At 44.7% G+C, this 24,663-nt stretch overlaps 1 protein-coding gene across 1 annotated transcript in view; it reads left to right on the top strand.

The window, feature by feature from the left end:
- The window catches only part of HNRNPLL (heterogeneous nuclear ribonucleoprotein L like), a 1,042,368-nt gene that overhangs the window by 501,639 nt on the left and 516,066 nt on the right, over positions 1 to 24,663 (top strand). The gene's annotated exons all lie outside the window — the stretch shown is intronic.

Genomic DNA, 24,663 nt, shown 5'->3' with positions numbered 1-24,663 from the left:
AGTACTTTGGAAAACTAAAAGCTTATCCATTACATGAAGATCATTCGGTCATCTTCATTCAACCCTTTCTATCAACAGCAAATGTGCCTCAAGGTATGGCAAATATATTTTTCATTAAGTAAATTTATATTTGGAGTTCTGCACAGTAAAACTATACCTGGACAGGAAGTGTTATTTCTGTTCATTTAGTCTGTACTGTTTGTTATAATATCCTGTCAAATGCTTTCTGATAATTCTGTGAGATGTATTTTTAGCAGAAGTAGTGTTAGTTATATATTTCCCTTATAGGAGGTAACTGCATATTTTTGTGTTTTTTTTTTCTGCCAGTTGTTGCTGCTGTGCTTTAAAACTGTGTTAGCATTCCTTTCACTTCTGTTTTGTCTTTGCAAAGTAGACCCCACTGCCGTTTCCATCCCACCCTCAAGACTGGGGAGATGATTTGTGGGAGAGAGGCAGCCAGTCATATTTGTTTCCTTGGCTAGAGACATTTTTGGATTATTTGAGGGATTCTGTGTTTGACTTGATAGGTGGTCTGTCAACTATCAGATAAAGGCTTTCCGAGATATTTTTAGATTTGTCCACGTTTTTTGCATAGTACTTTTCCACCCATCTCTCCTTACCTTCTTTTTTCCATCTGTCCTATGCACTCATAAATTTCTTCAGCACATATTTTAAAAGTCCTATAGGGAATGTTGCAGGTGTTGACCACCCACTTGATAAAGTGCTCTCCAGGTTAGTCTTGAAATTGCCTTCCTTTCCAAACTTGATTTAGGATTGTTCTGTTCTTGCAGGATGATTTTTATTCATTCTTGTTGTCCAGCTGTTACGCTGGTTACAGTGGCTTACATTGGGACAGGTTATCCAGAACACAACTGCAGTGTCTTTTTAAGGACTATCTACAGTGTACAGTCTTCAGTTTTCTTAACATTTGAATCAGTCGGTCTCTAAAACTGGTTTATCATTTTGATTGATTTCAATCATTTGATCTATAGTTAGAATTGAAAACAGTTTTATTTTCTGTTTTGGGTATGATACGAGAAGAGTGAGTTAAGTTGGATGGGATATTTATTAGAATTTTGATTGTGTAATGACACTCCCATTTAAATGTTTTGGCACACATGCCTATGTTAGAGAAAAGTAACCCCTTTTAAAGTGTATTGCAACTAATGTCCTTTTTTGTGGCTGGGCTTCTGTATTGATATACATGAACATTCTGTTTGGTACCCAAATTAGCCTTTTAAAGGTATTGAAAGAACATTCCATTTTGAAAAAAAATCTTAAAAGTATGGTCCTAAAAGTGAGCCAGTCCATAGTTAAACTACAGATCTTGTGTCTTATTTAGGTTTCTGTTATTTTATCTCTGTCCAGTGGCTTCACCTGTTTAAAAGTGCTGCCCTTTTCAGGGTGACTCAGGAGCACTGTCTGGTTAAGTGACTTGCTCATTAGGCAGGTAGAGGTGGAAGGAATCGGGCTCTGTCCCATGACTTACAGGGACATATGCACAGTACTAGGCAAGCAATCATGAATACTCCAGTATGCCTGCTCACGTACACTGTTAAGTAGAAACACTTAAAAGTCTGTGCATCCTATTTTAAGCATATAATAGTTCTCACTTTCCTGTACATATGACAGTCCTGGTGTGGATTTGTCTACCAATCCAGTCATTAAGGCTAGCCTTAAAGATTGTTAAAACACTAGTTTATTTGACCTGTAGTGGTAGCTTATTCCAGGAGCTGGTACTATGTTTATAGTTGAGAACATCTCTCTCCACTGAGTCTTATTTATTTGTTGGTGTCACTTTAGGGCAATAGTATGTAGGGCCACTGTTTTTTCAAAGAAGCAGAAGTTCAAACAGGATTGAATCTTTCAAGGCTAGAAAAGCAAGACACGGGTCACCTTGGAGCAGCCTGGAGGTTGATTATAAGGAGAGCTGTGCTAATCTATCGTGATAGGTGCAAGACCTTTAGTTTTCTTGGTATGGTATTTTTGTAACCTTTCTAGTTGAGCAATATGCTTCAATTTATGTATCCCAAAGGGGACATTGTATTCATGGGCGGGCCTTTTGTAAGGGAAGAATACAGTGTTAGGATGATTTTTTTTGGAGCTTGAAAATGTTACTCTGTAATTTAACTGGACCATAGAGAAGGAGCTCTGGTTGCAGTGAGGCTGTCATAGCTCAGCATATGATAGTTTTCCAGACACAAACTCCTGCTGTTCCCATAATGGACCACTTTTTTCTTCCAGATCTATTTTATTGCACCTACTTTTTACTTTGAGAGCTGATCCCATGCTCATGGAGTTTAAGTCTAGAGTGCTGTGAAGGTTGTCTAATTCTAGGTTGTCTGCCTTTCCTTTCTTTAAGTTATTTCAGCTTGTTCCGGGTTTAGGGTCTTGTTAGCTGGCTTTGCTCCCATTTAGGTAGCTGATTTTTTTTTTTATGAGTAGTAATTAAATTAGATTACATATTGAGATTATGTAGTTGTGTCCTTCCCATTGGCTTGATTTTTGTGTTGCTGTGCCTTCTGTTGGTTCCATTATTTTCCCCATGGGTTAATTTTTGTGAGCTTCTCCATTCTAGAAGGGCAATGCTTCTGGGTTTAGGAAAGGTCTTAGTATGTCCACAACATTCCATACGGGACGTAGCACTTGGCTGTACAGTGCAGCAGTTATAAAGAATCTCTCAGACCCTGGAGGGGGGTGGAGATTGAGTTGATTACAGCTCCATGTTGCAGAAGCAAGTTGTCATTTTTCACCACTGGTGACCTGAGTTCAGGAACTGAGCTGTTAGTGCTAACCAGACTCTCGGATGAAGTGACTAATGACTTGCTTATCCTATCCTGGGGCCTGTGTGGAATGGCTTACTGCTTGTATGACGTGGTAGAAAGTATTGTCTCGTAGGCCATCTATAGCTTTAAGGGGAGCAGTCCATTTACTTGTCATATCATTGCAGGCTTAGATTTTCTTCATGTTTCACTGTTGCAGTCGTTACATTTGAGTAATCTGCTGGCAGGTTGCCCTCAGTAGGCCTGATTAACAAAGTCTTGGGTCCTGCGTTGGTTGCTGTCCCTTCTTCCATGATGTCAGGTCGTCAGGGGTATAAAACATGCAGCCCGAAGCCATTACATCAGTCTTTCTTGCTGGGCGGTGCCTGAAGCAGAAGCAGTTCGCAAGTGCCGGTCGGCAGACTCCTGAAATTTTCGTTTTCAAGTTTCAGAACCAAAGTCGTCTACTAAAAGCTAAGTACCCCATTGGGGAAACTTTTTCTTGCTCCTTACCAATGTCAGAACTACTGGTAAAGACAGACCACACCACTGTCATGTGGTACATAAACAAGCAGGGGGGTACCCATTCCTACCTCCTTTGCAGACTAGCCATGGAATTGTGGAACACGGCCTTGACTTATCAAATACATCTGTAAGCTCAATTCCTGCCAGGAAAGCAAAATACTCTGGCAGGCGAACTAAGCAGAAATGGAAACTGGATCCACAAATCTTCAGCATGTTGACATGCAAATGGGGAAGCCCAGACATAGTTTTGGGGTGAGGCAAAAAGATCTATCAGTTGGACAAATTCTGCACAAGAATTCATCACAAAAAAGCTTGGAAAGTGGATGCTCTATCCTTCAGTTGGAAAAACCTGTCAGTCTATGCCTTTCCCCCTCTGCCTCTGCTCTCCAATGTCTTACTAAATGTCAGACAGGAAAAACCAAAAATGATTCTGATTGCTCGGCCTTGCCAACATTGGTACCCGCCCCTACACAATATGTCGCACCTTCCTCCGTGGTACCTGCCTCAGACACCTTATCTACTGTCTCAGCAGAACTATCGAATTCTGCACTCTCCGCTCCAAATTCTGAATCTTGCAGCATGGCTAATCAACTAATTTCACCAAATACATCTCTCAGCAAACCTGTGATGGATGTAATTTTGGAGGCTAGAAGGCCTAGTACTAGAAAATCTTATGCTGATAATTGAAAAAGATTCTGTGCCTGGAACAAAGCACAAGGAAATAAGCACAGCAATGCCCAATATTCCTCAGATTCCACAATATTTAACTGAGATGCTTCACAAGGGCCTAGCTTTTTCTTCCATAAAAATCCATGCCTCTGCCATTTCAGCTCATTACAACACAGAGCTCTCCCTTCTTTTCTCATTCTCTGCTAAAGCAGTACCTCAGAGGGGCCAAAAATTTAAGACCTCCCAGGAGAGCACCAACTCCTGCATGGGACCTCAATTTTGTTTTTGAAAAACTCACTCTACCTCCTTTTGAGCCAGCTGCTACTGCAGACCTAAAATTTCTCTCTTGGAAAACAGCCTTTCTTTTAGCAGTCACTTCAGCTAGAAGTATTTCAGAACTAAAGGCTGTCATGGCAGTGGAGCCTTTTATTCTTTTTTACCCGGACAGGGTGGCTCTCTGGACCAATCCATCCTTTGTGCCTAAAGTGGTATCTAATGTGGCCCTTAATCAGACCATTCATCTGCCAACTTTCTTCCCAAATCCACAGAACAAGGGTGAGCGGATTCTGCATTCATTGGATGTACGCAGACAACTGAGATTCTACTTAAACAGGACAAAATCTATTAAGAAAATCTGAGCAATTACTCGTGGCATTTGCTGCAGGGGCAGAGGGAAAGGCTATTTCAAAGCAGACCATTTCAAAATGGATAAGCCATTGTATTCATTTCTGCTACATGCACCATGGTAAACCTGTCCCCAAGGGGATCAGATCTCATTCCACCAGGGCTGCATCTACTTCCGCAGCCTTTTTCAGAAGGGTTCCTACCAGAGATATTCTAGAAGCTCCCTGGAGCTCAGTTCATACGTTCACCAAACATTACCATTTACCTCTCTTCTCTAAATCCAGAGCAGGCTTTGCCCCTGCTGTCCTGCAGGGCCTTATAGCTGCTCCTAATACTGTATAAATCCATCCTCCCTACCATAGCTTTGTGATTCTACCCAAATGTAATGACTGCAACAGTGAAACACGAAGAACATAGTACAGTTGTGTACACTTACCATAAATGTAGATGTTCGAGTGTATTCACTGTTGCAGTCCTGGTTACCGACCCTCTAGCCCCCTGTTTTTCTCTTACCATACCTCTCATTTCTTTTACTATGCTTAAAAGCCTTTTTGGTGTATTTGCTTTTGTTTGGAAGTATATTTTTTGTGTGTTTATTTATATACAAATATTTTGCTCCCCATTTGGGGGGCACCTGACATCTGGGGCAAGAAAAACTGATGTAATGGTGTCTGCTGCATGTTTTATACCCCTGACGACCTGATGTCTTGGAAGAAGGAATGGCAACTGACGCAGGACCCAAGACTTTGTTAATCAGGCCGACTGAGGGCAACCTGCCAGCAAATTACCTAAATGTATTGACTGCAACAGTGAATACACTCTGTCTACATTTATGATAAGTGTACACAACTGTACTTTTGTCATGGGTCGTAGGATTATGGACTAGCCACAGCATTATGGTGTCTCCTGTCCCCCATCTGTTCCCCATTGGCTTCATGCACTGTCTCATAAGTCTACACCAAAAGGCTAACCCCCCTTTGAAGTAGGGGGGATGTCCTGCCAAGGAAGACTAGCAATGGACCATGGAGAGGTACAGGACTTTTAAGTAAAAAAAAAAAAAAAAAAAAAAAAAAAATTGATACTTAAGAACTTGCTGTTCACTAACTTTGCCTGATTTCAAAGTGCAAAAGAGGGAAAGAGAAAGCTGAAGGAGCTTGCAGCAGGTCTGGATATAGCCAAGTCTTTTCCTCTCTTTCCAGAGTGTCCCACACCAAGGTTTCCTCTCCTAAACAGACCTGTGATGGATGGATTCTGAGCAGCTTTTGAAGAGTGTCTGTGTGTGTCTGTGTGTGTCTGTGTGTGTCTGTGTGTGTGTGTGTGTGTCTGTGTGTGTGTCTGTGTGTGTGTCTGTCTGTGTGTGTGTCTGTCTGTGTGTGTGTCTGTCTGTGTGTGTGTCTGTCTGTGTGTGTGTCTGTCTGTGTGTGTGTCTGTCTGTGTGTGTGTCTGTCTGTGTGTGTGTCTGTCTGTGTGTGTGTCTGTCTGTCTGTGTGTGTGTGTGTCTGTGTCTGTCTGTGGCATTTAAATTTCCTTGACAGTTTTTCCTCAGAAAAGTACCTGTGGATTTGGAATGGGAAAATATGTGAGATACTGTCAAAACTTTGGCTGTTCCTTCACCTGCAGTCATTTTTAGTATTGGCTGATTTCTGAACTGATGGTTCAGCTGCAGATGTTCTTTGTGTTTCACTGTTTCAGTCATCACATTTGGTTATCTCTGCCAGGCTAGCCCTCTGCAGGCCCGCATACCAGAGACTTAGTATTTCTGTGTTGGTTGCTGTCGCTTGTGGACTGACGTCAGGTCATCAGTTGTATAAAGTATGGCAGCCAACGCCATTACATCAGTATTTGTTGCCGTGGTGTCTGAAGCAGAAGCAGTTTGCACTAGTGCTGGTTGGCCTCCAACTTCAATTCAGAATGAAACCTCAGGTAAAGTCTTTTAAAGCTAACTACCCTGTTGGGGATCCTTTTTTCTTGCACTAACCAACGTCAGAAAAAGTTAATTGCCTCTCCCATGGAAAGCAAATACCACATCAAGACTTCCACTCTTACTGCTTCACTTGTCTAAGCCCAGACCACGACATCCCCCATTGTCGCTTCTGTGCTTTAACGCCAGATGTATCCATCGTCTGGCCCTTTTTGTAGTCAGATATTTTTGTTTACAGTCCTCTAATTCAGATACGACTTCGGTAAGCCATCCGACAGTAGATCTTCCGAAAAAAACGTAAAGATAAAGAAAGAGGCAGACTGCACAGGTCCAGCTCTACTGACGATGCTTCTGTTAAGCTAGATGTCAGTCCTCCGGTATTCGGTGAGGCACTTTCGCAGCCCCTGATGCCTGCTTCAGTTGATTCGCAGGCCGCTACTGAGACCCTTTTGGAGGCAGGTATGCCGCAAAACTCTTCGTCGATGAATCCTACAGTCATCTCTACCTTGGATGAGTCCGGAAACGCTGAGCAGGTACAGGCTTCTGAGGAAGTCCTTCACACCATCGAATGTCAACACAGAGACGCACGTCTTCCTTCGTGACTACTGTTCTTTAGAAAACCGAGTTCCTTAGACCCAGGGTTCGAACCACACCCAAGAAACCGACTACCCACCCTCAGGCACCTGTTCCTTGCCTCAGTCTCAAATGCTTAAAATGGCAGAAGACCTTATCGTACTGATCAGGGGAAGCCAAGCTACCCCCTCAAAAAGGAAGAGAGATCTGTTCCCATTAGTTTTGTCTGAACAAGAGTCGGGTGAATCTGATGCATCTGACTATGAAGACATGCAACCCCTCTCCATTTGAGGATTCTGATGTAGAGGACTCCATTCCTTCAGCCTCTCCCCCAGAGGATTTTTCCTTTGTGGAAACCCTGCATACTTTAAGGGAGCATTTCCAATGGGCAAGTTAGGACTACCCTCAGTCTAAAAAGAGACTCAGGAAATTCGTAGACCTTCTGCAACACAGACCCTTGGCCATCCCCCAGTCCTGGATGTGGTGGATGATGATTTCCTTGAATCCAGCATGACTCCTGACGCCCTGCCTCTTGCACCCAGAAAACCAGACCTGTACTAGAGTCCCTGACTCGCACAAATATCTTTTTAAAAGTCCTACAGCTGAACCTGAGGTAATTTCTCAAGGGCCTAAAGAGATTAAAGCAACCTCTGCTAAGAATCCCACCCCCTCAGATAGGGATTCCCGAGCATTGAACAGATGGAGTAAAAAAATATACACCTCGGCTACTCTTGCTATCAGGGCACTAAATTGTCCGTTCCAAAGTATGCTGTGGATATTTAAACATATGGAACTCCTTAAACAAAAAATGTCTACCTTTCCTGCTTGCTCAGAATCTAAAGATTTACAAGATTTAATGCATTTTGCAAGTCAAATGACTAAACACACTTTGCACTGTAGATATTCTTCGTGTTTCACTGTTGCGGTCATTACATTTGGGTAATCTGCTTCCAGGTTGCCCTCAGTAGGCCTGATTAAGAAAGTCTTGGGTCCTGCGTTGGTTGCTGTCCCTTCTTCCATGACGTCAGGTCGGCAGGGGTATAGAACATGCAGCCGACACCATTACATCAGTCTTTCTTGCCGTGTGGTCCCCGAAGCAGAAGCAGTTCGCAAGTGCCGGTCGGCTGACTCCTGAAATTTTCGTTTTCAAGCTTCGGAACCGAAGTCTTCAACTAAAGCTAAGTACCCGTTGGGGAAACACTTTCTTGCTCCTTACCAATGTCAGTAAAAGTTAATAATTGTATTACTTGTGGAAAGCAAATATTTCATAAAGATTTTCATTCGTACTGTATACCTTGCTGTCTGTAGTCTGTATATTTTTGCTTCTAAATATTTCAGTTCTCTGTTTAATTATCCAGAAATGTTGGTTAGCCATCTGACTGCCAGGATTCCGAAAAAACGCAGAGATAAAGACAGACAGGCCGCTGAGGTCCAAAACTGCCGACGACGCTTCTAAGCCAGTCGCCAGTTCGCTGGTACTCAGGTGCTTTCGCAGCCCCTGATACCCACTACTTCTGATTTGCAGGCCTCTACTGAGACCCATTCGGAGTCCGGTATGCCGCGAGATGCTTCAACTATGAAACCCGCGGATGTCTCTACCTTGGATGGGTCCGGAGCCGCTGTGCAGGCACCGGCTTCTGAGGGTGTATTCAGGCCTACAGACTTGCATATTAAATCAACGCCTCCTACATTACTTAGGCCTAAATCCTTATCCATGTCTAAAAAACCGACACCCAGGCCACATGCTCAGGCCTCTATGCCTAAAAATCAAATGATAGGAATGGCTGGAGATCTAATAACTCTAATTAGGGGTATCTACCTCCCCCCCCCTTCTAAGAGGCCTAGGACTGAGGTTGTTTATGAATCTTCTGATCAGGATTCTGTTTTTTCTGACTGTTCTGATGATTTGGATTTGCCCTTACCCTACTTATGAGGATTCTGATGCAGAGGACCCTATTCCCTCTGCTTCCCCTCCTGAGGATTTTTCTTTTGGGGGAAACCTTACATTCTTTAAGGGAGCATTTCCACTGGGAAAGCCAGGATTATTCTGATTCAAAAAAGAGGCTTAGGGATTTCCTTCTCTTACCTCAGCATAGGCCTTTAGCTATTCCTCCTGTACTAGACATTGTTGATGCTTTTTCGGAATCTAGTTTGGCCCCTGATTCCCTGCCTCCTGCTCCCAGAAAACCTGACTGATACTACAGGGTCCCTGAGTCCCACAAGTTCCTTTTCAAAAATCATATTGCAGATCCAGAGACTATTTCACAGGGGCCCAAGGGCATTAAGGCTTCTACTGCTAAAAAGCTTACCCCTTCTGATAGAGACTCCAGGGCGCTGGATAGATGGGGTAAGAAGGTTTACACTTCTGCAACCTTGGCCATTAGGTCTTTAAACTGCTAGTTTCATATGTTAAAATATCAGCAACATGTTATTAGACTGCTTAAACAGAAAATGATGATGATTCCTGACTGTGGAAAATAAAGAATTACAGGATTTAATGCATTCTGCCGAACAAGTTGGAAAACATACTTTGCAGTGTGGTTTTGATTCATTAGAGGCCTCTTGCAGGGCTGCTGTTACTGGGTCTGTGCTCAGAAGGCATGCTTGGCTTAAGGAGCAATCTTTGCCTGATCATGTTAACGCTAAATTGTTGGATGCTCCTTTAAATCAGGACCGCCTGTTTGGCAACAAGGCTAAGGTAGTTCTTAAAAAGATGGAAGATAAAGCTAAATCTATGCAAACTGTTAAAAGACTTTTTACAAGGTCAGCCTCCTAGATTTAGTAAGCACTGGCCCTCTTAAGAATTGGTCCTTTCTAGCCCCTTCCAGGTCTTCTCAAGCCAAACCTAGACACAGCAAAAACCCCAGGTTTCAGTCCCAGGGGACTCAGTTTTGAAGTTGTGCTGGGTCAACAGAAGAGGCACTAGAGGCAGGATCCATGGTGGGGAATGCGTCAGGCTCTTCAGGAGTGGATACCAGTGTTGTCTTGGCCAGTCTGGAGCAATGAGAATCATTTTTGGCCTCTCTGCTCTGGCTTTTAATAGAACTTTGGGCAGAGATTTGGGCAGAATACTTCCCCAAGGGAATTAAGTCCTCTACTGCCAAAAACCCATTACCTTCAGAGAGAGATTCCAGAGCTTTAGAAAGGTGGGGGGAAAAAGGTATACACCTCAGCCACTTTAACCATGAGGGCATTAAAATGTCAGTTCCATATGTTAAAGTATCAACAGTTTTTGTTCTCAGTTGAAAAGCAAAATGACACAACCTGAGCAACCAGATTTAAAGGAGTTGCAGGATTTGTTGCATAGTGCAGAGCAAGTGGGTAAACATACTTTGCAGTGTGGCTTTGATGCTTTACAGGCCTCATGTAGAGCTGCTGTTACAGGGTCTGTCATACGTAGACATGCTTGGCTCAAAGAGCAAACCTTACCAGATCATGTCAAAGCTAAATTACTAGATGCACTTCTTCAAAAAGATGTATTGTTTGGTGTTAAAGCTGAGGAGGTACTAAAGAAAATGGAGGAAAAGGCAAGATCAATGCAAACAGTGAAAGATTTCCTACAGGTACAACCTCCACGTTTCAGCAGAAACTGGCCTTCAAAAAATTGGTCCTTTCCAGCCACGGACAGACCTCAGAGGCAGATACAGGCGCCCGAGGGGTAGAGGACAATCTCAAGGATCATTTAGAGCCAGACAATGGCAAGCACATGCACCAAGAGGTGGAGAAGATAGAACACAGTCATTCAGAAAGCAGACACAATGACTTTCCCCTTTGCATGCCAAGCAAAGCTTTAATGGCAGCACCTTTAGGCGGAAAACTGGCATTATTTTCAAAAAATTGGCATAGTGTCACAAAAGACAAATGGATCCTGGACATTATAGACAGAGGCTACAGATTCCACTTTCACACCCTTCCAAAAATGAGAGGCATGCCAAACCTGCCCCAAAATCAAAGGGCAGAGGCACAAAAACAAATTTCAGCTCTCATGGACATGAAAGCTATTCAAGAGGTACCTGCAAAAGAACAAGGTCAAGGTTTTTATTCCAGACTATTCCTGGTACCAAGGAAGGACAAAGATTGGAGACCTATTTTGGACCTATCCATCCTAAACACATATTTACTCGTACCAAAATTCAAGATGCTCACATTACAGCAGCTTCTTCCCATGCTGGGCAAGGAGTCTTGGCTGGTAACATTGGACCTCAAGGAGGCATACCCGCTATCAGACAAGATTGCAGAAGATACCTCAGATTTCTTGCAGGTTCAACCCATTATCAATTCTCTGCATTGCCCTTTGGCTTATCTACTGCGTCCAGAGTGTTTATGAAATGCCTGGCATCAGTAATTGCCTTCTGCCGACTTCAAGGGATACAAATATACCCATATCTGGACGACTGCCTGATCCAAGCGGACAGCAAGCACATACTTCTGAAACACCTGGCGTTTGTAATAAAATTGTTGAACTTTCTGGGATACAGTCAACAAAAAGAAATCAAAACTAATACCCTCTCAAACAATAATTTTCCTGGGTGCCAGCTTGAATACAAACACCCAGATGGCCTACCTCACGCCAGAGAAGCAAGGGCAACTATCTCAATACTTCATCAAAATGGCAACCTTCACCAGGCTGACTGCAAGGAAAGTCCTGCAGGCTCTGGGATTCATGGCATCTTGCATCCTGCTGATCCCATGTGCAAAGCTGCATATGAGGAAACTTCAATGGTACCTAAAAAAACTTATGGTCTCAACACAGCCACAGTTTGGAAACAATTATACCACTCATTCCGTGTCTTCAAAAGGAATTTCTGTGGTGGGCTCAAGCATGCCAAAGAAACATAGGTCTCCCCTTCTGCATGCCTCAAGCAAATCAAATCATCACAACAGACGCCTCGGACTACGCCTGGGGGGCGTACATTACAGATCAGTGCATTCAGGGCAAATGGTCCCAAAAAGAGAAACACCTACACACAAAGCCATTCAGAAAATCAGAGCAACTCTTTGTGTCCTATGCTACAGGTGCTCAAGGAAAGGCTATTTCCAAACAGACAATCTCAAAATGGATAGCCTACTGCATACGCTTTTGTTACTCATTTCATGGAAAAACTGTACCTACAAGCATCAGATCTCACTCCACAAGGGCCACAGCTACCTCTGTAGCTTTCCTCAGGGGGGTTCCTACCAAGGACATTTTGGAAGCACCACTTGGAGTTCTGTGCACACTTTCTCCAAGCACTATCACCTTCCACTTTACTCTAAATCTAGAGCGGGCTTTGCCATAGCAGTCTTGCAGGGCATTCTTGCTCCTCCTAGTTCCACTTAGTGCCTGCCACCCCTTTTTAGCTTTGGGATTCTACCCATCTGTTATGACTGCAGCTGTATGCACGATGAACATAGTACAGTTTTGTACCTACCATAAATGTAGATGTTCGAGTGCTAATACAGCTGCAGTCCAGGTTTCCCTCCCTCCATCCCCACTTGGGACAGGCCTTATGACAAACACCTCCTCATACAACCTGATTGGGGTATTCTTTTATGGTGTATTTGCTTGCAAACTACTGTTTTTTGCTTATATTACATTGCATTATTACATAAGTTTATGTTTTGCCTTCCTTCTGGGGGCACCTGACATCTGGGGCAAGAAAAACTGAAGAAAATGGCGTCGGCTGGATGTCCTTCAAGGATGCATCTGCAGTCCTAACAAATGGGTTGTCCTGGCCTCAGGCAGCCCTTCGGTCAGCCGGATTCCAAAGTCTGGGTCTGGCCTCGGCTGGTGTCGCACTTCACCCGACGTCATAGCTGCAGTTCTTCAGGTATAAAGGCATCAGCCGACGCCATTTTCCTCAGTCTTTCTTGCCGTGCGCCGAAGCAGAAGCTGTTCGCAAGTGCCGGTCGGTCAGATCCAGAGATTACTTCTACCGAAGACTTCTAAAAAGCTAAGTACCCCGTTGGGGATTCTTTCTTGCCTCAGCCGATGTCAGAAAAAGTGAATAACTGTTTAACTTGTGGGAAACAAATACCTCATAAAGACTTCCACTCGTACTGCCTACCTTGTTTAGGCCCCCAGACCACGACATAGCAGCTTGTTTAGCCTGTGCTTCCTTCAACCGACGGACGCTTAGACGTCGGTCGGAGTTTGCAGAAGAGTTTTTCGGCTCTGCTTTTGCTTATATTATGCCGTCGGAGACTCCGACTTCTCATTTAGCTAAAAAACGTAAGGAAAAGGACCGACACTCACGGTCCGCGGTTTCGGCCGAAACCGTGGTTAAGCCAACCGCGAGTGTCTCGGTTTCGGCTGAAACCGAGTCTGCGGTTCTTCCTTCGGCCGAAAGCATGCCTCCTACTACCGAGGCCTCTTCCAGCCTGGCTGAATCTGCTACTGAAATACCACCTGCTCCTGCAGTTTCTCAGGATTTATCAGATACTATTCCCCTAGATGTATCTACTCCTGCACTTGGAGCTGCTAGGCCCCCTGCATCCATGTCAATTAAGGCCTTTGCCAGGGCTAAAGCAGCTAAATCTTCCAAGGCCGTGCCTACTAAAGCCCCCTCTCACAGGCCTAGCTCTAGTACTCAAATGCTTAGTCTAGCAGAGGATCTCATTTCTTTGATCAGGGGAGATCCCAGTCTCATTCTGATAGGGCCTCTCAGCCCCCTCCAGAGAAGAGACCTAGAGCAGAACCCCCTGAGCCAGTTTCTTCTGATTACTCCTCAGATGAATCAGAAAATACTAACCCTCCTGAGGGCCCTTACTCTCCATATGAGGACTCTGATGCAGAAGATTCCATTCCTTCTGCCTCTCCTCCTGAGGAATTTTCTTTTGAGGAAGCCTTGCATGCTATGAGGGAACAATTTCAATGGCAGGGTCAGGATTTCTCAGACTCTAGGAAAAGGCTTAGGACTTTTTTGCATTTGCCACAGCATAGGCCTTTAGCCATTCCTCCAGTACTTACAGTTGTGGATGATGCATTTAATGATGCTTGTACTGCTCCTGATTCACTCCTCCGCCCCTGCTAAGCCCGACAGATACTACAGGGTTCGGACACACATAATCACTTGTATAAGGCTCCTTTGCAGATCCTGAAACAATTTCTCAGGGCCCCAAGGCTATAGCAACTACCTCTGCCAAAACCCACTCCCTCTGAAAGGGAATCTAGGGCCTTGAGAGATGGGGTAAAAAGTTTATACTTCTGCTACTCTTTCGCTAGGGCCTTAAACTGTCAATTCCACATGATTCAGTATCAGGAATTTATGTTAGATCAGTTATCTAAAAGCTGTCCTCACCTGAACCTTTAGACAGAAAGTCTCTGCAGGATATGGTACATAACATACAGCAGGTCAGTAATCATTCCTTAAAATGCGGCTATGATGCACTGGAGGCCTCCTTTAGATCAGCTATGACTGGTACAGTGATCAGAAGGCATGCATGGTTAAAAGAGCAGTCCTTACCAGACCATGTAAAAACAAAGCTCCTAGATACTCCCATGGATAAACACAATTTGTTTGGCTCTCCCGCACAGCAAGTGCTGAAGAAGGTGGAAGAGAAAGCAAAATCTGTCCAGACAGTCAAGGATTTCTTACAGGTCCAGCCTCCAAGGTTTAGTAGGAACTGGCCTTCCAAGACTTGGTCCTTTCCAGACACCAACAGAGCACAGAGAGGCAGGAATAGGCGCACAAGAGGCAGAGGTGCCTACAGAGGTGCCTACAGAGGACGTCAGTGGCAGCCTAACAACCAGCGAAATACTGCTGCAGATCCAGCCACTACCACTTCCACAGGACAATCACAGTGACTTGGCTCTGAAGCCGCCTACCAGGGAACAACTAGAAGCACCCTTAGGCGGAAAGTTAGCCTTATTTTCAGTAAACTGGCATTGCATTACAGGAGACAAATGGATTTTACAGACAATAGACAAAGGTTACAGGTTTCACTTCCATACTCTGCCAAGGAAGAGAGGAATGCCAAACCTACCTCCAAATCAAATGACAAACGCTCTAGAACAAATAGACAACTTAAAAAGGATGAGAGCTATAGAAAAGGTACCACCTATGGAACAAGGGCAAGGGTTTTACTCCAGACTTTTCCTGGTGCCAAGGAAGGAAAATCAATGGAGACCTATTCTAGACCTGTCCGCACTGAACACATTCCTCATTGTCCTAAAATTCAAAATGCTGACTCTACAGCAGCTTCTTCCCATGCTGGGCAAGGAGTCTTGGCTGGTAACTCTAGATCTCAAGGAGGCATACCTGCACGTCCCCATACAACCAATTTGCAGAAGATACCTCAGATTTCTTGCAGGATCAGAGCATTATCAATTCTCAGCATTGCCTTTTGGCTTACCTACTGCGCCCAGAGTATTCACGAAATGCCTGGCATCAGTAATTGCTCATTGCAGGCTTCAGGGAATTCAAATTTACCCTTACCTGGACGACTGCCTGTTACAAGCGGACAACAAAAACAAATTAACAAAAGACTTGAAAAGGGTCATTCATCTACTGCAAGCCTTGGGATACACAGTCAATATAAAAAAGTCAAGGCTGTTGCCATCCCAAAGGATAACTTTCTTGGGTGCAGAACTGGACACATCAAATCAAATGGCATCCCTCACAGCAGAAAAGCAAAAGCACCTTCCACTCTACTTCATGGCATTAACAACGCAGAACCAGCTTACAGCAAGGAAAGTCCTGCAAGCCCTGGGTTACATGGCATCCTGCATAATATTGATCCCACATGCCAGACTGTATATGAGGAAGTTGCAATGGTACCTCAGGAATTTATGGTCTCAGCACAAGCACAGCCTAGAAACCCAAATTCCAATAATTCCTTGCCTGAAACAAGAATTCCGATGGTGGGCTCAGGCCTGTCAGTTGAACAAAGGACTGCCCTTCCACAGCCCGCAACCAAGCCAGACTATTACCACAGACGCCTCGGACCTCGGTTGGGGGCACACATGCTGGACAAGTGCATACAAGGCATATGGACTCAAGACCAGCTAAACCTACACATAAACCAAAAAGAGATGCTGGCAGTAAAACTGGCAATTCAGGCATTCAGACCGTTTCTCCATCAGGGACATTTATTGATAAGGACCGACAACACCACAGTGATGTGGTATATCAACAAACAGGGGGGAGGCCTGATGGCCGGATGGCAATGGATCTCTGGAATGTGGCCCTAAGCCTCAACATACAGCTCAAGGCAATATTTGTGCCAGGAAAAGAAAACATGCTAGCAGACATCTTAAGCAGGACTACCACGGATGCCCACGAATGGATGCTGCATCCAGACATCTTCAAATCCATCACAAGGAAATGGGGACTACCAGAAATAGACTTATTCGCATCCCCACACAATCACCAATTGAAAAAATTCTGCACAAGGACTTACCACCCACTTGCTTGGAAGGTGGACTCCCTTTCTTTCAGTTGGGAAAACCTGACAGCATATGCATTCCCACCTCTTCCTTTGATGCACAGGGTGCTATTGAAGATCAAAGAAGACCACCCAAGGATCATCCTGATAGCTCCAGACTGGCCGAGGCAGCACTGGTACCCACTACTGAGGAGTATGTCTCGGGAACTCCCATGGCCTCTACCTCTGGTTCCTTTACTGCTAACACAAAACAACTTCAAAACCCTGCATCCGAACCTGAAAACACTGCAGCTAGCTGCTTGGAGCATTGCATAAGACAAAATAACCCAGATTAAAGGGTTAAAGACATTATCTTGGAAGCTCGCAGACCTTCAACAAGAAAAACTTACTCAGCAAAATGGAAATGGTATCTCTTTGGAGTGCAGCAAAAGGGCAAAATGTAGCACTGGTAAACATAGCTAACATCCTGGAGTACTTAGCAGAGCTTTTCCACAATGGCCTGTCTTACTCTTCCATTAAGATTCATGCGTCAGCTATTTCAGCAGAATACAACATGGATCCTCCAGTCTTTTCTCATCCCCTACTCAGGCAGTTCCTAAGAGGAATCAAAAATGTAAAACCACCAAGGAAGCCACCATTGCCTACATGGGACTTGAACTTTGTGCTAGAAAAGTTGACACTTCCCCCTTTTGAACCAGCAGCAACAGCAGAATTACAGTACTTATCATGGAAAACAGCTTTCCTGCTTGCAATCACTTCAGCAAGAAGGGTTTCTGAATTACAGGCATTAATGGCAGTACAACCCTTCCTTATCTTCCATCAGGATAGTGTCCATGAGAACTAATCCTACCTTTATGCCAAAGGTGGTCTCCAGGGTATCTTTAAACCAAGCAATCCACCTACCTACATTCTTCCCCAACCCACAGAACAGGGAGAAAGACTGCTGCATACCTTGGATGTGCATAGACAATTGCGCTACTACCTGGACAGAACCAAGAACAATAGAAAAACTGACCAGCTTCTGGTAGCATATGCCACAGGAATGGAAGGAAAAGCAATTTCAAAACAGACAATCTCAAAATGGATAGGAAATTGCATTAGATTTTGTTATTCTTATCATGGAAAGGCAACTCCAGAAAATATCAGACCTCACTCCACAAGGGCTACAGCCACTACTACAGCTTTTTTACGAGGAGTGGCTACAAAGACATTTTAGAGGCTGCTACTTGGAGCTCCGTGCATACATTTGCCAAGCATTATAATCTACCCTTATACTCCAGATCCCGAGCTGGTTTTGCCACTGCTGTTTTGCAAGGGATCTTAGCTACACCATAATCTTGTTAGGGCCTCCTCCCCCAGTTTGGCTATGGTATTCTACCCATTTGTTAGGACTGCAGATGCATCCTTGAAGGACATAGTACAGTTTTGTACCTACCATAAATGTAGATGTCCGAGAGGTATGCATCTGCAGTCAGGATTACCCACCCTCCTTCCCCTCTGTGGTACTCCTAGGGTATTTGCCCATCTTGTAGCTAGCTGGGGGAATCTATTATGGTGTATTTGTTTGTATATATGTATATACATGTTTATTTCTATTTGCTCTCTGTTTGGAAACATTTGCATTTATCCAAATTTAGCCTTCCTAGAGGGCATCTGGCATCTGGGGCAAGAAACACTGAGGAAAATGGCGTCGGCTGATGCCTTTATACCCGAAGAACTGCAGCTATGACGTCGGGTGAAGTGTGACACCAGCTGAGGCCAGACCCAGACTTTGGAATCCGGCTGACCGAAGGGCTGCCTGAGGCCAGGACAACCCATTTGTTAGGACTGCAGATGCATACCTCTCGGACATCTACATTTATGGTAGGTACAAAACTGTACTTTCTTTTATACCCCTGCCGCACTGACGTCAGGGAAGAAGCGACGACAACCGACGCCGGACCTAGACTTTGGAATTTGGCCGACCGAGGACCCGCCTGACGGCAGGAATAACCCTTCTGTTATGACTGCAGCTGTATTAGCACTCGAACATCTACATTTATGGTAGGTACAAAACTGTACTTTGTCTGTTTTGTGCTAGATTTAACAAATGCACTATAAAAAGACGTTTTGATTTTACTTTGCACTACTTTGGCCGAAGGTTCAATTATACGATGCCGTCGGATCAGCCAACTACCTCAATACTGAAAAAATGCAAAGACAAGGATAAAGACAGGCATCTGAAGTCCAAAACAGACAAAACCTCTTCTAGGCCATTCGCCAGTTCGCCTGTTCTCAGTGAGGCACTTTCGCAGCCCCTGACACCTGCTACCTCAGCACCACAGGCCGCTTCCAACTCCCACGTGGAGACATCTAGGCCTCTGGAAACTCAAGGTATTGGGCCTATGGAAACTAATCCCTCAGATGGGTCTGGAGCCGCTGAGCAGGCATTGGCTTTTGAGGGTGTTTTCATACCTTCACAACTCATCATTAAAACAGCCAAGACAAAGGTACCATTAAAGACAAAGAAACAAGTACAGCATTCTCCTGGACAGTCCTCCTATGCCTAAGAAACAGATGCTTAAAATGGCCAAAGACCTCATTACTCTAATCAGGGGTTCCCATCCCCCTCCTGAGAAAAGGCCTAGGCATGATACAGACTATGACTCCAAGGATCAGGTTTCCTTTTCCTCTGATTACTCTTCAAACCAGGGATACTCTCTACCCCCCTATGAGGACTCTGATGCTGAAGAATTTCTCCCTTCAGCCTCTCCTCCTGAGGATTATTCGTTTGGGGAAACTTTACATACCACGAGGGAGCATTTCCATTGGGAAAGCCAGAATTACTCAGAATCCAAGAAAAGGCTCAGGGATTTCCTCTTATGGTCTCAAAACAGGTCCCTGGCTATTCCGCCTGTGCTAGATATTGTGGATGATGTGTTCTCTGAATCCAGTTTATCTCCTGACTCTTTGCCTCCTGCTCCAGCCAAGCCAGATAGTTTATGTAGAGTCCCCGACTCTCACAAGTTTCTTTACAAAAACCCTTCTGCTGATCCAGAAACTATTTCCCAGGGTCCAAAAGGGGTTATGGCTTCCATTGCAAAAAATCCAGTACCCTCTGACAGATTCCAGAGCTTTGGATAGATGGGGGAAGAAAGTATACACTTCTGCAACTTTAGCAGTAAGAGCTTTAAATTGCCAGTTTCACATGCTTAAGTATCAACAATATTTAATGGCTCAGTTAAAACAGAAAATGCTTGCAAGCACAGAAGCTCCTGATTGTAAAGAAATGCAGGATTTATTGCATGCAGTTGAACAGTTGGGGAAACATACTCTGCAATGTGGTTTTGATTCTTTAGAGGCCACTTGTAGAGCTGCAGTTACAGGTTCTGTAATTTGAAGGCATGCTTGGTTAAAAGAACAAAGTTTACCTGATCATGTTAAGGCAAAATTATTGGATGCTCCTTTACAGCATGATACTTTGCTTGGTGTTAAGGCAGAAGAGGTGTTAAAGAAAATGGAGGATAAAGCTAAATCTATGCAAACAGTCAAGGATTTCTTGCAGGCACAGCCACCTCGGTTTAGCAGAAATTGGCCAACAAAGAATTGGTCCTTTCCAGTGTCAGGCCACAGAGAGGCAGGTACAGACGCCCAAGAGGCAGATCTTAACCCCAAGGCTCAAACAGACAATGACAGTGGGGCACCTCAACCCCAAAAGGTGGTGAGAACAAGTCTCAGCCTTACAGGAAGCAGTCACAATGACTTCCCCCTTCGTACGCCAAGCACGTCCCTTTTGGAACCCCCTTGGGGGGAAAACTAGCACTTTTTTCTCAAAGCTGGCAAACAATCACCAATGGGTTCTGAATATTGTGTCTCAAGGTTACAGATTCCACTTTCATACTTTACCAAGGCTAAAAGGAATTGCAGACCTGCCAGAAAATCAATGGGCAGAAGCACAGAAACAAATTTCAGCTCTCATGGACGTGAGAGCTATTCAGAAAGTACCACAACAGGAACAAGGACAAGGTTTTACTCAAGACTCTTCCTGGTCCCCAGAAAGGACAAGGCCTGAAGGCCCATACTAGACCTTTCAATTCTGAATACTTACCTGGATATTCCGAAATTCAAAATGTTGATATTACAGCAGCTTCTTCCCATGCTGGGCATGAAGGCTTGGCTTGTTACTGTGGACCTCTGAGGCATACCTGCATGTCCCTATCAGACAAAATTGCAGAAGCTACCTCAGATTCAAAGCTGATGCAATGCACTACCAATTCTCTGCACTGCCCTTTGGCTTATCTACTGCACCCAGGGTCTTCACAGAGTGCCTGGCACTAGTAATTGCATTTTGCAGACAAAAAGGAATTCAGGAATATCCATATCTGGACGACTGCCTCATTCAAGCAGAGACAAAGGACATTCTTCTACAGCATCTGGCGTTTGTAAAAAGGTTGCTAATTTCTCTAGGGTACACAGTAAATGAAAAGAAGTCAAAACTAGTGCCCTCGCAACAGATTATATTCCTGGGTGCCAGCTTAACAACAACGGCCCAGATGGCTTACCTCACGCCAGACAAGTTCAACTAACTCAATATTTTCAATTGCTGGCAAGAAAGTCTTATCTCCTTGCAAGAAATATTCTGCAGGCCCTGGGATTCATGGCATTCTTCATACTGCTACCATATGCCAGACTGCATATGAGGAAATTACAATGGTACCTGAAAAGTGTTTGGACTCAACACACTCAGTTTAGAAGCAGTAATACCAATGATTCCCTGCCTACAACATGAGATGTCCTTCAAGAATGCAACTGCAGTCATAACATAAGGGTTGTCCTGCCTCAGGCAGCCCTCGGTCGGCCAGATTCCAAAGTCTGGGTCCGATGTCGGCTGATGTCGCATTTCTCTCCGACGTCAGAGCGGCTGGAGTACATAAGCATCAGCCGACGCCATTTTCTTCAGTCTTTCTTGCCGCACGGTGCCCGAAGCAGAAGCAGTTCGCAAGTGCCGGTCGGTCAGCATCTGTATTCTTCGATTCCGAAGTCATCAAAAAAGCTAAGTACCCCGTTGGGGACCTTTTCTTGCCTCAGCCGTTGTCAGAAATTACTGAAAAAGTTAACAATTGTCTTTCTTGTGGTAAACAAATACCTCATAAGGATTTCCACTCTTACTGTCTTCCTTGCCTTGGCCCAGACCACGACGTCTCGGCCTGTGTAGCCTGTGCTCGCTTCAACAAGCGCACTCTCAGGCGCCGGGCGGAGTTCGCTGAAGATTTTTTCGGCGAAAAATTTGCTTATACAATGCCGTCGGAACTTCCGACATCGCAAACTCCCAGAAAACAAAAAGACCGGGACCGACATCCTCGGCCCGCGTCTACCACAGACTCCATGCCAAAACCTACCGCGAGTTCTCCGGTTCCCCCTGAGACGGTTTTTCCACCGCTCCGAACCGAAGACACCGCATTACAGACGACTCCGATTCCGGATAGCACTCCGGCGCCAGTTATTGATTTTCCTCCGGATACCGAAACCGAGGAAATGCCCGAGACCATTGCTGTAGATAAGGTCACTCCTGCACGTGGAGCTGCCAGGCCTCCTATGGCCATGTCTATTAAGGCCTACACTAAGGCTAAAGCAGCCAGCAAGACCAAGCATCTTACTGCTAAAGCCTCACCTCAGCCTACTCCAGAGACACAAATTATGACTATGGCTGCTGACTTAATTTCTATGATTAGAGGTTCACAGGCCCATCCTGAGAGGATCCCAGCCTCCTTCTGATAAAAGGCCCCGGGTTGAACCCTCTGACCCTATTCCTTCAGATGAAGATTCTGAGGACTCTGTCCACTCTGATGGCCAGGAAGAGCTCTTCCAGACCTATGAGGACTCTGATGCAGAGGATTCCATCCCCTCGGCCTCCCCTCCTGAGGATATTTCTTTTGGGGAAGTTCTGCATACCATGAGGGAACCTTTCAAGTGGCAAGGCCAGGAATATTCTGATTCCAGAAAACGCCTTCGAACAAGCCCCAGCACAGGCCCTTAGCTATTCCTCCTGTGCTTGATGTTTTGGATGATTTATATTCCGACTCTAGTGTTACCCCTGATTCTCTTCCTCCTGCTCCATCCAAGCCAGACTGGTATTACAGGGTCCCAGAAACACATTCCCATTTATTCAGGGCCCATACTGCTGATTTGGAAACTATTTCTCAGGGACCTAAAGGTGTTTCAGCTTCCACCTCTAAAAATCCTTTGCCCTCCAACAGGGAAGCTAGGTCATTAGAGATGGGGTAAAAAGGTTTACACCTCCACTACTTTATCTATGAGAGCTTTGAATTGCCTTTTTCATATGTTACAATATCAGGATTTCCTGTTAGAAGATTTACAGAAAACATTGGCCTCTCCTGATCCTTTAGACAGGAAGTCTTTGCAGGAAGCTGTACATAACTCTCAGCAAGTAAGCAATCACTTCCTGCAGTGCGGATATGATGCACTGGAAGCTTCATGTAGAGCAGCTATGACAGGGGCAGTCATTCGTAGACATGCATGGTTAAAAGATCAACCTCTACCAGATCATGTAAAGGCAAAACTTCTGGATGCACCTTTGGAAAAGAACAAGCTTTTTGGTGCTAATGCTAAGGATGTGTTAAAGTCCATCGAGGAAAAAGCAAAATCAGTTCAGATGGTGAAAGATTTCCTCCAGGTTCAACCCCCCAGATTCAGTAGGAATTGGCCTTCAAAAAACTTTGGCCTTCAAAAAACTGGTCCTTTCCTAATCCTGAAAAATTTCAAAGGGGTAAAAACAGACGTGGCCGAGGAAGAGGACAATACAGAGGTCCTTACAGGGGACGACAATGGCAGCCAGCAAACCAAAGAAGTGACACAGGGGTTTCACCTGCCCCACAGCCACAATCTCAATGACTTTCCTCTACTTCCACCTACCAGGGAACAAATAGAAGCTCCCTTGGGCGGGAAATTATCTCTGTTTGCAAACAATTGGCACAGATTGACAAAGGACAAATGGATTTTGGACATTATAGACCGAGGTTACAGGTTCCATTTTCATACCTTACCAAGAAAACAAGGCATGCCAAACCTACCACAAAACCAGAGGGCAGAGGCTATCAAGCAAATCTCTGCTGACTCGGATGAAAGCAATAGAAAGAGTTCCACAACAAGAACAAGGCCAGGGGTTTTACTCAAGACTGTTCCTTGTTCCAAGAAGAGAATCTCAATGGAGACCAATACTGGATTTGTCCGCATTAAACATCTTTCTCATAGTACCAAAGTTCAAAATGCTGACTCTACAGCAACTCCTTCCCATGCTGGGCAAAGGGTCTTGGCTGATTACTCTGGACCTCAAGGAGGCATACCTGCATGTCCCTATCAGACACAGCTGCAGAAGATACCTCAGATTTCTTGCAGGGCCAGAGCATTATCAATTCTCAGAATTGCCATTTGGCTTATCTACTGCGCCCACAGTATTCACAAAATGCCTGGCTTCAGTAATTGCTCATTGTAGGCTCCAGGGGATCCAAATTTACCCGTACCTGGACGACTGCCTCATACAAGCGGACGACAAGTTGATGTTGACAAAAAACTAACTATGTCATACGATTACTTCAAGCTCTGGGATACACAGTCAACTTCCAAAAGTCAAGACTTCAGCCATCCCAGCAAATAATCTTCTTAGGAGCCAAATTAGACACAGCCTCTCAAATGGCTTACCTAACAGAAGACAGGCAAGAGAAGTTAACTCATTATTTCAAAGGTTTGGCAAAACTTACCCAGATGACTGCAAGGAGATTCCTACAGGCCCTGGGTTACATGGCATCCTGCATTCTCCTGGTTCCATTAGCAAGACTACACATGAGAAAGCTTCAATGGTACCTAAAAAGCCTATGGTCTCAGCACAGCAACAACTTAGAGACCACCATACCGCTCATTCCATGCCTACAAAAGGAATTCCTATGGTGGGCCTCGGTAAGCCAGGCAAACACAGGTATGTCATTCAAAAAACCACAGATAACACAGACCATGACCACAGACGCCTCTGACCTTGGATGGGGGGCGCACATGGAAGGCAGGTGTATACAAGGACAATGGTCTCCAAAGGAAACACATCTGCATATAAACCAAAAGGAAATGCTGGCAGTAATGCATGCCATCGAGGCCTTTCAACACCAACTTCAGCAAGGCCATTTACTGATACAGACAGACAACACCACTGTGATGTGGTATATAAACAAGCAA

Source organism: Protopterus annectens, chromosome 1.part2 (assembly GCF_019279795.1).
Source record: "Protopterus annectens isolate FY-2018-M chromosome 1.part2, PAN1.0, whole genome shotgun sequence".
NCBI classification, from domain to species: Eukaryota; Metazoa; Chordata; order Ceratodontiformes; family Protopteridae; genus Protopterus; species Protopterus annectens.
Note: the sequence above shows the minus strand (reverse complement) of the source record. Positions and strands in the feature narration are given on the sequence as shown.